Consider the following 16,248-nt stretch of genomic DNA (forward strand, 5'->3'; position numbering starts at 1 on the left):
TAGAAATAAAAACATGAACTTTTCACTGGACTTTATTATCATCCAAATGAATCAGCATCTGTAATTTGGGACAAATACATTAAGATTTATCTGAGTATTGGTTAGTTAAAATATGAAAAAGAAGTTCCAGCACTCCAGCAAAGTCCCATATTTGAACACACACTAATAAAACCTTCAAATTACAAAAGATAATTAGTGACAATTTCTAAATGATATATAGATGAATTTCACAACACTACAAAATAAAGCACGTGGAAGCCTTTTTAATAAGAATTTCTTAGTCAGAAAAATTCAACTTTCATTCTGGGTTGAGCAAATATGACAATTTGTACCACAGAAACAAAAATATCAGCAGAAAGTCAATTTACAGATGGTACTCTAATTATAAATCAGAAAATATTTTTGTTAATATGTGCATTTTGTTTTAATTTTCAAGACCCGAGTTCATCATCAATCAACCAGATTCAGTTTCCATAAAAAACATTTTATGGTCCAAAGTTTGAGGGTACAGAATTGAACGATTTCAGTTCATTTTAACTTCACATACTAAATACCTTTCAGATATCTATTTTTGCATAAAGGCGTGTCAACCCACTTTCAGGCCATTTTCCTTCCACAATGAGAAAAAAAAAATGCCTGAAAGTGGGTCAACGGACCATTTAAATGTCAACACAACCCAGTGAGAATTCAGCAGGTGAATGATGACAGAGAATAAAAATCAAAATAATATATATTACTGTGATTATGGAAAAAACTATACCAATAGTATATACCAAATTACTGCAGCTGTACTGCAGCTCTTGTGGGGTGTTACTGGTCTGCAGTGGTATCGATCAAAAGCGGTCCAAGGAAGGAACAGTGGTGAACCAACAACAGGTTTATGGGCAACCACTTCACTCCCCACATGGATCAGAGAGCCTTCTCTGATCCATGTGGGGAGTGAAGTGGTTCAATCCAACAGATGACCTACTGCAGACCAGTCGGGTCTTTCACCAGGATAACGCACAAAGCAAAGAAATGGTTCAGGAATGGTTTGAGATTTTGACTTTCCCCATATCTCAATCCAATCAAGCATTTGTGGGATGCTTACAAGTCAATTTACAAGACGTAAAGGATCTGTTGCTAAGATCTTGGCACCAGATACCACAGCACACCTTAAAGGGTCTAGTGGAGTTCACGCCTTGATGGGTCAGGGCTGTTTTTTTGTGGTCGTACTGTTACGCCTGATCTGTGTATGTATAGCCTTTTAAAAGATTTGCATCTTCAGTGGGTGGAGATGAGTTATCAGAGTGGTTTAGGAGAGAAGGATAGCAGACCTCCTGTGCTGTATGGTTTGGAGAGGGTGGCAGAAGGAAGAACTGAAGATGATTTTCACTTAGCATCTTCAGGACTGTCCTGTGTTGGTAATAATACTAATAAACGGGACCATAAGAGAGAAGAAGACACCCTACAATGAGTTAAAACATTAACTTGTTTATTCCTACTTAAAACAGATTATTATAGATTTGAAAATCTTATTTGGTTTTCATATGTACCCATTTTCAGTGATATAAACTTTTTTAAAGTAACCTATATTTGGCAACAGCATAATAAAACTGGAAAATCTGTTTTTGGTGTGCCACCCCAATATTCTTAGTGGCCAGCATATGGCCACCCCTATAAAACAAAATCTGGACGCGCCCCTGTCAGAGGGACAGCTCAGGCTGAGCTTGGAGACAAAGTTAGAGAGACGTGCAGAGGAGGGACGGTGGATATACCGGGAAAAGGATGTTGAAGACGAAACTGCCAGACAGAAGGAAAAGACCACAGACAATATTCACCATATTTTGTGAATTAAAGTAGTCAGCGTCATTATTAGCACGAATAATTTCAATGACATGCATGGAAATCGAGGATTAAAACTCGCTGATAGATTCTGGGGCGAAATAACAGAACAGCGTCACCTAGAGGCGCTATGCTAGTTTATTGCCCAAGGGCACGTCGGTAGAAAGGCTTCAGCTTTGATGTCCGATTGAAGAACTAACACTGTCTACTGTCTAATAAGACCTAACTTACGCGGCGGTGGGTTCCATTAAATCTATTTTAGTAGTGATAAGTGGAGGTGACCGTTGACACAGCATCGCGCGTGTCCGCTGACCGGGCGCATCTATTTTCAGTTCTGGAGGGGGAGGAAGGTGTGCAACTCACCCCCATCCGCGCTCAGAGGTGGGACAAACCGAACTCCCCTATCGTTTGACGCTGGATAGCTAACCCGGAAACAGCGGCAGCAAATCGCTGTTCCCTTTCTTTGAGCCCGTACCGCTGCTTGTAGCGTGGTGTCCAGCCGACGGTTGCCGTGTTTCTCCGCGAGCATCAAGGTAAAACACAAAGAAAATACTACTTTATTCGCACTCTTTCTTTCCTTTCTGTTAGTCACCTTCGCTGTCCGCCGTATGCCATTCATTGAAGCTTGCTCTGAGTGTTAGACTTTGCTCCTCGAAGGCAAAACTGTTGAATTAAAAAAAAAAAAATCAGGTAAAATCAAACCTAGGTAGGGTTAAGTTGGCGTTAAAGTAAAAGGAGGGGTAAATGCGAGCATGACGGTGTTACATCCTCGGTGTACCGTTAACTTCCCCTTTCAGAACAACGGACTGGTTCTCAGACAGGAGGCATTAGGCTCCGATGCTTAGCAGGATTTCCCTTAATTTATCCACAGACGCTGAGCGATACATGCCTGACCCACAGCACTTCACCGATGACCAGGCTATCAGCTGTGTTTGGCGTGTGTGCACAGTTTTAAACGGACCGTATGGCTGTGGATTAGGACTGCGCGCTTGCAGGCAGCAAATGAAGCTTCATTAAAGGAAATGCACACACAGTGACAGATGGGGCAGCAGGTTCAGGGCTGGGTTTGTCTTCGGTCATATTTTTATTTTAAAAGCTGTGGCTTGATTTCAAAGCGCTGGGAGTTCATATAAAGTGTCAGCAGTAGCAGCCGCAGAGTATACACATACCTGCAAAAGTCCGAAATTAGACCTGCTGTTGGTTAATTGAAGTCACCGCATGCTTTATATGCTCTTTATAGAGGTTTCTTACATGAATAGTTACTACAGTTGCCAAGTAATATCAAGTACCTGAAAATGAGGACCCTTTTTTTGCAGTCCAGCACTGGGATTTCTGTAGACTGCATGCTTAATCTTTGCATCAGTGTTTCAGTATAACCACAGTATATAATTTCCTGTCTGCCCAGAAGTGGAAATGAAACATCCAGACGATTTGTTGACAGTGTTTGGAAAGTGCAATGTCCTACTTCAGATTCGTCTCAAAGGTCTCAGGCTCGCTCCTGCTGCAATTTAGGAACCCCTGAGTGTAGTCAGACATGCACAAAGTTACTCCACCATCTTTAAAGATGGCTCAAGTCACTTCAGTGCGTCACCCGGATATTGCAGACTCATACTTTATTTCACAATTGCTTAGTATCACTTTCCCCTCCATGTGTGGCTCTAAAAGGGAGTGGAGATGGGAGTGTTAGGGCTTTCTCAATAAGGCTTTTTCCAGTGTGTATTAAAAATTTAGGCCTTCAATGTGATTTATTTATTTATTTATTTTAAATGACAAAGGAAGGAGTACAGACTTCTGTATAGTAACGTTTTCCTACAGGCACATTTTGAGACAGAAAAAGCCCTTCAGCCCATTTAGCTGAGAAGTAAAATATTTGCATCCATTTTTCAATGCCGCCGCATATAGAAAAGGCACTGATAAATGTACAATTTCCTTTCCGCTCAAAGTCTACCGAAAGTGGAAGTGAAACGTGTGCAGACGGATGGATTTGTTGATTAGTGCATTTTAAATTTATCTCAAAGGTCTCACTCCTGCTGCACATTAGAAACCTCCAAGTTTAGTTAGACATGTAAAACGTTGCTCCACTATCTTTTCAGATGGCACCAGTCATGCATACCAACCGGATATTGCAGACTCATACTTCAATTCACAGATGTTTACTGTGACTTTTCCCCTTGTGTCAAAAGCACCTCAGATGTGGCTTAAAAACAAGTATATGAGGTCGAGAAGGGATGGAAACTGAATCAAGTATCGCCTCTTTTTATGTTTTAGACCTCTAAAGATTGACTGGAGGACGCAACAGTACCCAAGTGTTGCCACAGTCAGTTGTGAGATGTTAGACGAGGTGAAACTTGTTGCGCCCTGTCTCCTTCCCTTGCTGCTCTTGTGTGAACAGCTGGGATCATCGCCAGTTCCTCCTTATTTTTATTTTTTTATTTATTGTCTTGATCTTTCTGCTGTCACAAAAAGTGTAAAAGCGGGGAGAAAAGACTGCTTGCGATAACAAAGTGAAATGTTGTGTGGAGGAAGTTGTTTATGTGAGCTTTTTAATTTTTTTTTAAATGCTCACAGTCTTGAATGAGAAAATATGGTTGACTTGGCCGCGTGTTTTCCCTCATAAATCCTGCAGGTACGGGCGTGCAGGTGCGCTTAGGCATGACCTTTTCTTAGAAATCAAATGTGGGCTGGATACTGTGACGTGTCAGCAGCAAATCAAACAAATGTTAGGAGCCCTGGGGGTGACTTTCGCGGGTTTAATCTTGTGTTAATGGAACAATAGGCATTTGGAAAATAATGTAGTTTTGTAGTCAACAGCAGCAGATAGCCTTAGAATATAATAAGACAAAGATAAACAAAGCCTGCATAAAAGAAGTGCACGTTTCTCCCGTGAGGAGAGATTTTCCACGTTTTCTCCGGCAAATGTTGTTCGGATAGTTGTACACGGTACAGCTGGTAGAGAGAATGTAATGGTGGTCAGTTTTAATTATTTATAATGTTTCCAGGAGTCTTCCCGAGCTTTTCAGTCATCACACAGACCGACCTGCACTCAAAGCCAGGGCAATATTATATATTTTATATTTACTGTTCTGATAGCTTTACATTTCCCCACATTGTAGAGCTCACAGGACCCACTCCCTCAAACACACCTGTTGGCTTCAGCTTGGGTTACTGCAGTTATTCTCAGTATGCTGACACTCGGTCTGTATTATATAGAGTGTCTCTGATGGTGAGTGGATCGTCTCACGCTGAACACACTGAACATCTCCTCATCTTTGAGTCATTGTTGTAACACGTCCAGCTCATGTACCATTGTGTGGTTTTTGCAGCAGTGTTGTGACATTACAGGCAGCCCAACACATGTTTATTTACTACACAGTGACAGCTTGGTCCGAGCATTTTTCATGTTTGCTGTGGCCACGTAGCCAAGCGGCGCAAGATTATTTTCTGGTTTGGTAACGTAATTTAAGCTTAAAGGAGGCAATAACCCAAGCACTTGTGCAACACCACACAACCCAACGCAGTCCCCTCAAATAACCGCCAAAAACAGTCCCCACAGAAAAGATTCACGAGTATTTGCCTGTTTGCCGTGCTGTTCGTCTTATTGTGTCCAGCACTCGTTTTTAAAATAGCGCAGCGAGCACGGTTGGCAGAAAAGCGTTGTATTGATCCATTTCTCTGGCATTAAGCTGTTTGTGCAGTTTTTGGGATTAACTACCTCGAACTCATCTGGCATGTTCAGCATTCAGCTCTAACACCATTATCATGACATGGCCTTAATCCAGAGGAGCCACAGACTTCAGCATTTCAATTTTAAGATTGTTTCCCCCCCCACATATGTGTTTAAAGACACTTAAATTATAAATCCAACATTCTTACACCATGCACTTTGTTTAAAAGTTGCTCGGATCACTGCGTAGGTTGGTAACCTGCCTAACATACAATATTATCGCAGTTTTTGACATCTTAAAAAAAGCTGAGTATTGCAGTAATATGTGTTGTAATTTATCAAATTTTTGCAAATGCAAATTCTCCTCAAATTTAAACTTTGTCAGTATTTTTAGTCCAATAAGCTAAAGTTATTTGCTTGAGTTATTTTTTTGCTACAAAATAAGACTGTCAAGCACACCAACACAGTGTTACTGTTGCCTTAATACGAGTCAGTTTGCAATTGGATAGGCTTAGTTAGCAATTACATGCAATGTGTTTCTAATAATAAATCATAAATCATCAAATATCACGTATCTGTTGCTGTCTTCATGGACAGAAGTTCACATGTAAATATTAAATTTGCACTCAGTAAACTTCCTGTTCTTCAGGAACCTAACCAGAACGCAACCAGCTGGCAACTGGTTTAGTCGAGTTGTGCTTGTTCGCAAAGACTCATAACATGTTGGCAATCCGTCTGCATTTATAAATTAGAACGCATGTATTCGCAAACCTTCTATAATCGCTCAGAGCGACTGCAGTCGGTCCAAGTCAGACTGTGACTGTTTGCAGAAAGGTTGCCGCCCAGGTGACCTGTGCAGCCACCTTGCGATAAAAGTGGTTGTCAGTGCGCAGCACCCTCAAGCTCTGGGCGAGCATTTAGTTACCACAGTCTTTCAGAATGTGAAAAGATTCAGTAGAAACACCAATCAGAGGCAAGGTTGCTGTCCTATTTTTATTTGTGTGACTGAGCTGTTAGCTTGCTCTGAATTAGGAGGTAGCTTTGTTGAGTTGAGTGTGTCCAGTGTTGGATGGTTTTCCGGTTGCGCTGACTTAATGTACGTTTGCTTGGCTAACATGATCTCAGGATGGCGGTGCATGAGATGGGCCCTTTTTCTTCATCTTATTCCCAGGGTATTTTCATTTATTTAATAAAATATCAATATTTTGTGTCCCTTTATCAATACAATATCGCCACGCACTGTATTGGCCCCATTACACTCAGTGTTTTCCTCCATGCAGCTAGAAAAACCTGACACCCTCTAAAGAGTTTTTGCTCTTTCACTGAGGGAAAATAGTCATTAATAGACTGCCATTAACAATATATTTTTGAATATGCATTTACTTACATTTACTCAAGCTTACAATACATCTTTGTTTATCAAATGTTCAAAGGAATATCAGAAAAAGACATCAACGTCTTTTAACTGCAGTAACTAGCACCTTTTGCATTAATTACATGTGGGGCCAATTGTGGTTGTGTGCACAGGCACCTCCTCACGCAGGCCACATGGAGCCAGGAAAAACCCAGACTGTTATGACTAAAATGGGTGAAACCTTGTGGTCCTTCATGCTTCTGCATCAAATTTGGTAGAGAATTCTGACTTAGCTGACTGGTATTCATTCTCTAAAAAGTGTAAAGGTTTTTCCAAATCTCACACCGTTCTGATTATTCTTTTTTTTATATATATATGTATGTATGTATGTGTATATATGTATGTATATATGTATGTATGTATGTATATATGTATGTATGTATGTATATATATGTGTGTATGTGTATATATATGTGTGTGTATATATATGTGTATGTATATATGTATTTTGTTTTTTTTTTTTACAATAACATAGGTTTAAAGGATTTTTTTTCAATTTGGGAATTAACAAAGAAAGGACTTTTGTGATAGCGGTTGTCTAATATACCCTCTGATCACACGTGATTGTATTCCTCCCTTTGCATGCCGGCTCATGTCCTTAGATTTGAACTGTCGACTTATTTTGAGTCATTTAGTAGTAAATCCTAACTGTAATGCCCCCTCATTCAGAGCAAGATCTAAATCTATTTTTCTTGCAGTTGTTTGGAACTTTATCTCTACTGTTTTGTGGTCTGTTCTTTTGAAACCTCTTTGTTTCTTATGCACTTCCTGCTGCTGTGTTGGCCAAGACGACCTCGGCGAGGGACTTCTCCTGCCTAAATAAACTATTACAAATGATGTTAAAGGGCACTGCATGCTCCCTGCTGTTCAGTCTGCAAACGGATATATTTAATAGTTTACTGATTAACACACGCTGACTGTATTTCGCATTAAATGAGCACAGAAAGGTGGTCTGAGGCTGCGGTGGTCCTCACTCTGGTTTGTGTTTGTAGCTTTTGGCGGGGACGAGTAATATGCTTTTGATATGTGGCTCTGATGTTTATGAGTCAGTGTGTGTGTGCCAGTTTCTAATCTGCAGGGCTGGCTGTACTGGTAGACTTGAGCATTCCTCTCAACTTTCTCACTTCCGTCTGTGATCCTGCTTCATCTGAAGCCCAAAGCGTGCACATAATGAGAAAAGAAAGCAATCTTGTTTCTTTTCTTTTTCTTTTTGCTCTTGTAAGCAGGCATCTGACGGCCTTTAATGGGATGCTCACTATTTCCTGCTTGGTGTATGCACCAGCAGCAGCATCTCCAATGGAAATATGAAGCGAGGTGGACTTTGCCATGAGAAACTGCTGTTTAAGTGGTCAAGTCTTCTCAGTATTCTTAGTTGTGTTTTTGGACACAGACTTTCAGATGTATGATTTGTTTCCAAGTAAAATTTTCCACTGTTAAAGGGCAAAAAGGTCACATTTGAGGCCTGAGGGGGACGGTGGTGTGTGATAGCTTTCAGTGCTCAAACCAGAAAGCACAGTTTGAGTCATACAAGGAAACGATTTTTACTCTTAGATTTGTGTTATTTTAAGTGTTATTGTCACCGGAAAGGAGTCGGTTAAGTTTAGGGACTAAAATCGACTCAGGTTTAGGAAGGAAAAACTACTCGTTAGGTTTAGGCACAAAACAGCTCGGCTAGGCTTAGGCATTAAATGGTTGTTCTAGACTTAGACTTAAATTGCTCAGTTAGGTTTAGGTTTTATACTACTCAGCTAGGGTAAGGCATTTAGGAAAGGAAAACTATTAAGTTAGATTAAGGCATTAAATTATTCATGTTGGTTTAGGCATTAAAATAGACTTGTTTAAGTTAAGGTATTGAAAACGACTTTAAGTATAGGCACTCTGTTGGGTTTAGCAAAAACTAAAAGTCAGTTAGGTTCAGGTATTAAATTATTTGGTTAGGATTAGGTATGAAAAACTACTGTTAGGTTTTAGCAATAAAAATGAAACTAGCTGATTAAGTTTGTAAAGAGCTCGTGGTTTGGGTGAGACTACCGTGGTTCTCACTTTTTCAAAGCTAGTTTCATCGGTTGCCATGGTGACAGGACCTCTCTGAGGAGTCTGGTGTCTTACATGGTGCAGACTTCCCCTTACAATACATTAGTTTCCTAATTGACATCTTGCCATGAGACTGGGCTGTAGTATACCACATTAAGACAATAAATATCACTGCTCACTCAATGAGAAGGAAAAAACACTGTGCTCCTACCCCCACACTCATGCACTGAAAACCCCTTCAGGCTCACACTAGAGAAAATCTACTTTCACTTCATCCTGCTGCATTGAGAGAAATATTCACTCATGACAAAAGCCACAGTGGGGGTTTTTATTTTATTTTATTTTTTTGTGATAACATGTCAGATTCAACAGGCATGAGATTCTCATGCGGCTGCCTACATTTTCAGCAGACGCTCAGAGCAGACGTGCTACCACAGATGGCAAATCAGCATGGTACAAATCCAGTTTTTGCATGAAAGTGTTGCTGTGCTGCCCCCGCACCAAACCTCCCATTTCACATAGTATTAAAGCTGTTATATAAAAACGAGTCGCTCCCACTTTCACCCCAATTGCCTGTACATTGTGTAGTCAGGTCTAGAATTTCCTGCTTGCTTCAACCTGATGTAGTACATCTGAATATACATCCTTATGTGAAATAATGTAATGGTGCTTAATATTTTGTTCAGCCAAAATACTCTATTTAGTCCATTAGTCAACAAAAATGATTTTCTCAGTTTTATGGCATTTTAAATTGAATATTTGTGGTGTGGGGGGCTTAAAAGGAGTAATTGGAAGATGTCCCCTTGGATTCTGGGTAAACTGTAATGGACATTTTAGAAATTTTATGACACTTTATTGATAATAACCAGGGTTTAATGGGATTTGGCATTAAACCCTGGTACTTTGAAGTACGCTTAGAAGTACATTTTGTTAGGTATACCCGTTTAACTGCTTATTAATGCATATATCTGATCGGCCGGTCACATGGCAGCAGATTTAAACTGAGCATCAATTGGCATGGTTGTTGGTGACAGATGGGCTGGTCTGAGTCTTTTCAGAAACTGGTAATCGCCTGGGATTTTCCCACTCGACAATCTCTCAGATTTACTGAGAAATATCCAGTGAGCAGCAGTTCTCTGGGTGAAAGTGGCTTGCTGATGCCAGAGGGCAGAGGAGAAAGGCCAGACTGGTTTGAACTCAGTTGTAACATAATGTTTAAACCAAGGTATGCAGATGAGCACCTCTGAACACACAGCACATCGAACTTATAGCAGCAGAAGACCACACTGGGTGACCCTCATGTCAACTAACAGGAAACTGTGGCTACAGTTTTCACAGGCTCACCAGAAATGGTGCAAAGGACATGAAAGCATGCTGCCTTTGATCAAAAGTTCAGGCTGGTGCTGGTTGGGATGTACGCAGTCCAATAGAACATCTCTGTGATGTGATGAGACAGAAGATTCTCCTCCAGGATGTGCAGATGATGACAGCAACTTTTTAAAAAATTTTTTATTTTTTATACCATCTTGTACCACCAGCTTTTTTAAAATTAAAATTCTGGCTTTCAAGTATTATGTTTAACAGTTCCCTTGTTAACTCTTTCAAATCAAATCTATGTTATTTAAAAAAAAAAATCACAATCTAAGTATCTTCTTAGTATGAAAGACATTTATAATGGATCTGTGTGCCAGCGTCTGGTTGCGTGATTGACTGTAGATCCCTGGCACGGTGTAAATATTCCTGTCCAGCAGAGAGGAACGAGCCCTAAACAAGCATTTGTTGTGTCATTTCAGTTCAAGCATCTCCGGCCCGTGTAAGCGATCTGTGGGAGATTGCTTAATGAAATGATTTTCCACAGAGGCTCCGCTGTGCTCTGCGGGCTTCAGTAATTTCAGTCACACAGCCGATATCCCTCGTCAGTCCTCAGCTCTCGCTCGCCAGAGGGGAAAGGGGAATACAAGTTGTCATGACAACCCAAGTTTTTATGGAAGATTTATTCAGAGGTGTCGAAACTAACAGCGTGAGGGACAGTTTTAAGTCCCAGTGTCACTTTCTTCATTTTGGTTCTGGAGATGCTCACAAGTCTTTTGCCGCTCTCTCTCTCTCTCCTCGACTGCACAGCCAGCATTTTCCATCTAGGCTCCATCATCACAAGAAAACATCCGCCTTTGAAGTTTCATTCATACAGCTGCAGTATTGTAAAACACACTACACAGGTGAGATTGGAGGTGTTGTCAGTTTTGGAAAGAAAGTTGGAGCTTATGATCACATAATGTCGGTGACCCAAATGTCATGTTGAGTGTAAATGTTTAAAATCTCTAGGTTTCTAAGCACATCACAAGTTGTGTGTTTTGTTTTTTTTTTGTTTTTTTTTTGTGTTTTTTTTTAATCACTCTGTATTAAAAAAAAAAAATCCCCATTTAAGTCCTTCAAACAGCTGTAAGTATTTAAAAATCCATCTACACCTTGTTAACTTTCCATCCAACTTCTTAAGCACTTATTCAGTTAAGGGTTGCAGGAGTACTGGGGCTTATCCCCGTATGTTGTTGGGTGTGAGGTGGGGTTACCCAGTACAGGTCAACAGGTAATCACAGGGCCAACACACTCACATTTGCACCTACAACCGACTTAACCATTTAACCTAACATGCATTTCTTTGGTCTGTGGGAGGAAGCTGGAGTACCCTCATGGAGCCCATGAAGGCATGAGGAGAACATGCAAGTAGAGCAGGGCGATATGACCAAAAATATTTATCACGATAGACATTTGAAAATTTGTGATAACGATATAACTGACGATATAATTGACACTAGAAAAAATACTTTGCAACTCCACAACTTTATTAGTGCACCCCCCCCCCCAAAAAAAAAAACCCCATCAATGTATTTTCACTTCAACAAGCAGCTGTTTTTTTTATGTGCATTAAAGTTATATAAAAATTTAAGAGTGAAAATGCAAATTCCTCGCTGACAGTTCAACCAAAAGGCATTTTCAGTGGAAATTGGCCGACATATCCTCAGCATAACCATGTATAATATCCACAAAACTTAAAAAGAGGTTATACACACACAATACTGTAATACTATATTGAAGCACAGTACGTATCACTCCGAAGCTCCTGCCTACGACAGCCGTAATGCTCCAACAATCCATCAAGCGGTGCGGCTTCGTAGCTTAGCAAAGTCGTACTAAAACATTTGACAGATTTTCGAGCGCCGTGTACATAAAATCGTTTCGAGGTCAGTAAACACAACCAGAATTCATACATAAGGCACACGGGGTTATAAGGGGCACTGTCGATTTTCAGAAAAATCAAAGGATTGATTTTAAGTGTGCCGTATTTTCCAAAAAACATGGTAATAACGACGGCCCGCTAGCATGCTCTACCAAAAATAGTGCTTTGTTGTGTATCTGATGGACGAAAGCCAAACCAGTTCCACATCACTGAAGTTGGAGCATTTTTACAAACCAATTCTGGTTCATCCGTTTCATTCAACGATCCGCTTTCGCCCTTCTCATTCTCCGCCATGCTTTTTCCGCCATGTGCGTATGAAAACAAAGATACTGCGCATGTGCGTTTTACCCATATTCTATCGCGATATTTCATTTTCTTATCGTTGCCCAACATTATACCGGTATTACCGTGAATGGTATGATATGGCAGAGCCATACATGCAAGCTCCACACAAAGGCCTCCGATGGCTTAGGCAGTTCAAATATTCTTTTACAACTGAAACATCTGAAGCTCAAAATTGGTTTTATCCATGTGGATGACAACCCGATGTGCTCCAAATCTCACTGATTACCTTATGCAGCACATGTTTTAGTGTTTGTAGTGCACACAGCATCAGGGCCACACACGCTGTCCCACATTTATTGAGTCCTTCATGTGGCTGAGTAGAATTAAAGCCAAACAAGTGTACACGGTGTGTTAGCTTATTGCTCCTGCAATCCGAGAGAGCACAGTCCAATATGAGTTTGCTACACAAGCACTTATTGTTGGAGCTTTTGTGATCCAACAGCAAAACTGTAATATTTTATACACTGTGCAGAACAGACCAATCCAGCTCTGGTATGCAGCGACCCTGCCCCCCTTTTTTGTTTTTTCATAATCAAAACAAGGAAATAAATGAAGGAGCAGGAAGTGAGCACATGGTTAGGAGAAAGCTCGTTGCCATGCCACTCCAGCATGTAGTTCGCTGGAGTTTTTGTTTATGTTTGTAACTGGAGTGTAATGAAAATTGCATTTAGCCGCTCCTTCTGTCTTGGTTTTATTTAGATTGACCATGTTCGGATGAAGTACCTGTTGGGAAAAGCGTAGCTGCCTCTGAGGTGACTAAAACCCCAAACTGTGAAACGCCCACATCGGTTAACTGTTAACTGTTTTGTCTCTGATTGCTTTGATTTTTTTTTTTTTTTTTTTTTTTAAACGCTGCTTGGAGGAGTGAGCAAAGTTGAATCACCGCTCGCACACATGCTCACACACAGCCTGAGTGTGCTGAATGAGCTCATCGTGTGGGTCTTTTCCTGCAGCAGCACTCAAGTGAATGACTGTGTACTTCTGCACTCACAGGTTGAGCCATGCACCTCAAAAGCATGGTGGTGGTTAGAAGAACTGATCTTAGTCATTTGCCCCAGGATAATCTGATTTAATTTACAGGCGAGAGAGAGAGAGAGAGAGAGAGCGAGCTTGGGCAGCCTCGTATTTATTGTATTAGCTGTAACAAAGCACTATGAAGTAGCATCTAACCTATGTGCTTGACTTTTTAGCCAAGCTAGCAGCTCGCCTGCACTCCAGTGCTTTCTTCACATGTAAATGTCTCATCAGTTGAATGGATTCTGATGAAGTTTTGTACAGTCACAACTCTGGCTCTAACACAACCACAGTGATATGTTGGATGATGCCTGGTTCTACTGGAGGTTTCTTCCTATTAAAAGGGAGTTTTTCCTTCTCATTGTCACCAAGCGCTTGCTCAAAGAGCATCATGTGATTGCTGGGATTTTCTCTGTATTATTGTACAATGTCTACCTTAAAATGGAAATGAATTTCCATCCACTAGAACGATCAGACAATACAATCTGTGTTGGGTTAAGCCCCTCTGCACTTTGTGTTTAGTACATGGACTTAACAACTACGTGACCCACTGATTTATCATCAACATGTGGCAACTCCAGTATCAAGGTTGTGAAGTGATTAAAAAAAAAAAAAATCACTTCACTAGAATTGTTATGAAGAGAGTGGCGATTATAACATGAGTCTATGGCAGGGGAGGGAAACTCCAGGCCTCGAGGGCATCCTTGAGCCAACACAGCTGATTTAAATGGCTAAATGACCTCCTCAAAATGTCCTGAAGTTCTCCAGAGGCCTGCTAATGAACTAATCATTATGGGGTGCAACAATACTGGTATCGAACAATAAAATTTATTTTATCAACTTTTCTTCTGACGATGCTGTCTGTGTTGAGAGCTAAGTGGATCTGCGTTCGACTACTCCGCCTAGGCTGCACTGTCGAGCGCAGATCCACTGAGCGCAGCGCAGTTGCAACATGGCAACTGCCTCAACAACCTCCCCCACCCTCATTCAGATCTGGCCTTTGGAACTATTTTGGTTTTCATGTGAAGTATGACCCTGATGGTAAACGCGTCATGGACAAATTTAAAACAGTATGTCTGATGTGCCACGCAATGCTCAATTACATGGGTGGCAACTAGTGCGTTAGCGCAGTTAGCTCGTTAACGTGCTGACGCCGTCCAGCCCCACGCACAGGGCGATCCGCGGTAACTCGTTAACGGAGATTTGCTGCGTTATGGCCACGTTAATGTCATTTTAACGAGATTAACGCTGACAGCACTAGTGGGAATATGACTGCACATTTACACTGACATCATCATTGGAACGAGCCATTTCTCTGTAATAAACTCTTTTCCAAAGATGAGTGATTTCTCGATCAAATTTGTTTTTTTTATTACTTTATTTCAGCAACATTCAATTTAAAAACTGTACTTTTGAGTTAAAATATATATTTATAATGAACATTTTTTTTGTATCGAAAAAATATTGAACCCTGACACCAAAGTATGAACCAACCCTGAATTTTGTGTATTGTTGCACCCCTACTAATCATGTGATTCAGGTGTGTTGACCCAGGGTGAGATCTAAAACAGCAGGACACCAGCCTTCAAGGCCTGGAGTTGCCCACCCCTGGTCTATGGGGATCACTAAACTCACTTATGGGGCCGGCCACATGTGGCTGTTAGAGGAACTGCAGTTTCAGGCACTACAGATTTGTCTTCATTTTCCAGCCCTGGAGGACGTGGCTTGATTTAGTATTAAGTCAGAACAGTTGGCATACACAGACTTTAAAGGAAGCAGTTTATGCACAGTAGACTTCTGAGTAGTTGGATTTTCTTATTCCTCAAGTATTGTTTTAATATTTTTAATTACATTTTGCATGAAAGTCTATCTACAATGGCAAGACTAATGGAACTTTAATTTTAATAGTCTGTGGGACTTGTGCAGAATCACAAGTCTAACAGTATATCAAGTATGAATGGTATGCTTTCTGAAAACTCAATAAAAACACTTTGATTATTATTAACAGTATATCAAAATGCTGTCTTTTTTTTACTGCCACGCCTCTCTGCTGTAATGTAGCTGATTAAATATCCTGCCATGCTGTGTCTTCAGCAGCTGACTTGCACTGTTTGATATTACAGAACCAAACCTTAACTGTAGCACCACAGCTGACATACTGCTCTGCATGATGTAGGCTGAAATGTAACCTCAAGCGATATTCAAGCGATGATTTGGCTGTATGTTGTGACCCCAGCTGTGTTTGAGATGCATAGCGGACTCCCATGATGCCCTGCTACAAATGTTTCCTATGGCATGTCAGCTCTGTTGGATTAAGAGCAAGTCACATTACATTAACGGGGAGAAAAGTAAAATAGGAGAGGCTGTTACACCCCCTTTTTTCAGGTTCACAAGAATGTATCTTCCTTGTTTAGTCTTATTTTCTTCTTCTCTGGTTTCTCGTGTGTAGCTTAGCCCTTTGACAGTGTCTTATTTCATCACGTTTGCCCTCTGCTCAACAAGTCTCTCTCAGGCTTCACTGTTCTTGTGGTTCTGGGGTTTGAAGTCTGATCACATTCATGCATGACCAGCACTGATGCCACCGCTGTGCATTTGTATGCAGGCTGGCGAGAAGAGAGCTGCCTCGGTCCTAATGGTCTCACAGTCTACTGAGCGTGCACTCTCAATCAGGGCTGCATGACTTGTGAAACGAGCTTGTGGCTTGCAGAGACTGTTGAA

At 40.9% G+C, this 16,248-nt stretch overlaps 1 protein-coding gene across 1 annotated transcript in view; it reads left to right on the top strand.

The window, feature by feature from the left end:
- Window positions 1-2,152: 2,152 nt before the first annotated feature.
- The window catches only part of cyribb (CYFIP related Rac1 interactor Bb), a 42,259-nt gene continuing 28,163 nt past the window's right edge, over window positions 2,153-16,248 (top strand). The window contains exon 1 of the mRNA XM_085286912.1: window positions 2,153-2,357. The gene's annotated coding sequence lies outside the window, so the exon portion shown is untranslated. The remainder of the gene's footprint in view (window positions 2,358-16,248) is intronic.

This window comes from Mchenga conophoros, linkage group LG9, assembly GCF_057382185.1.
Source record: "Mchenga conophoros isolate Kocher_MC1m ecotype Shallow Benthic linkage group LG9, M_conophoros_male_GT1.1, whole genome shotgun sequence".
Lineage (NCBI taxonomy): Eukaryota > Metazoa > Chordata > Actinopteri > Cichliformes > Cichlidae > Mchenga > Mchenga conophoros.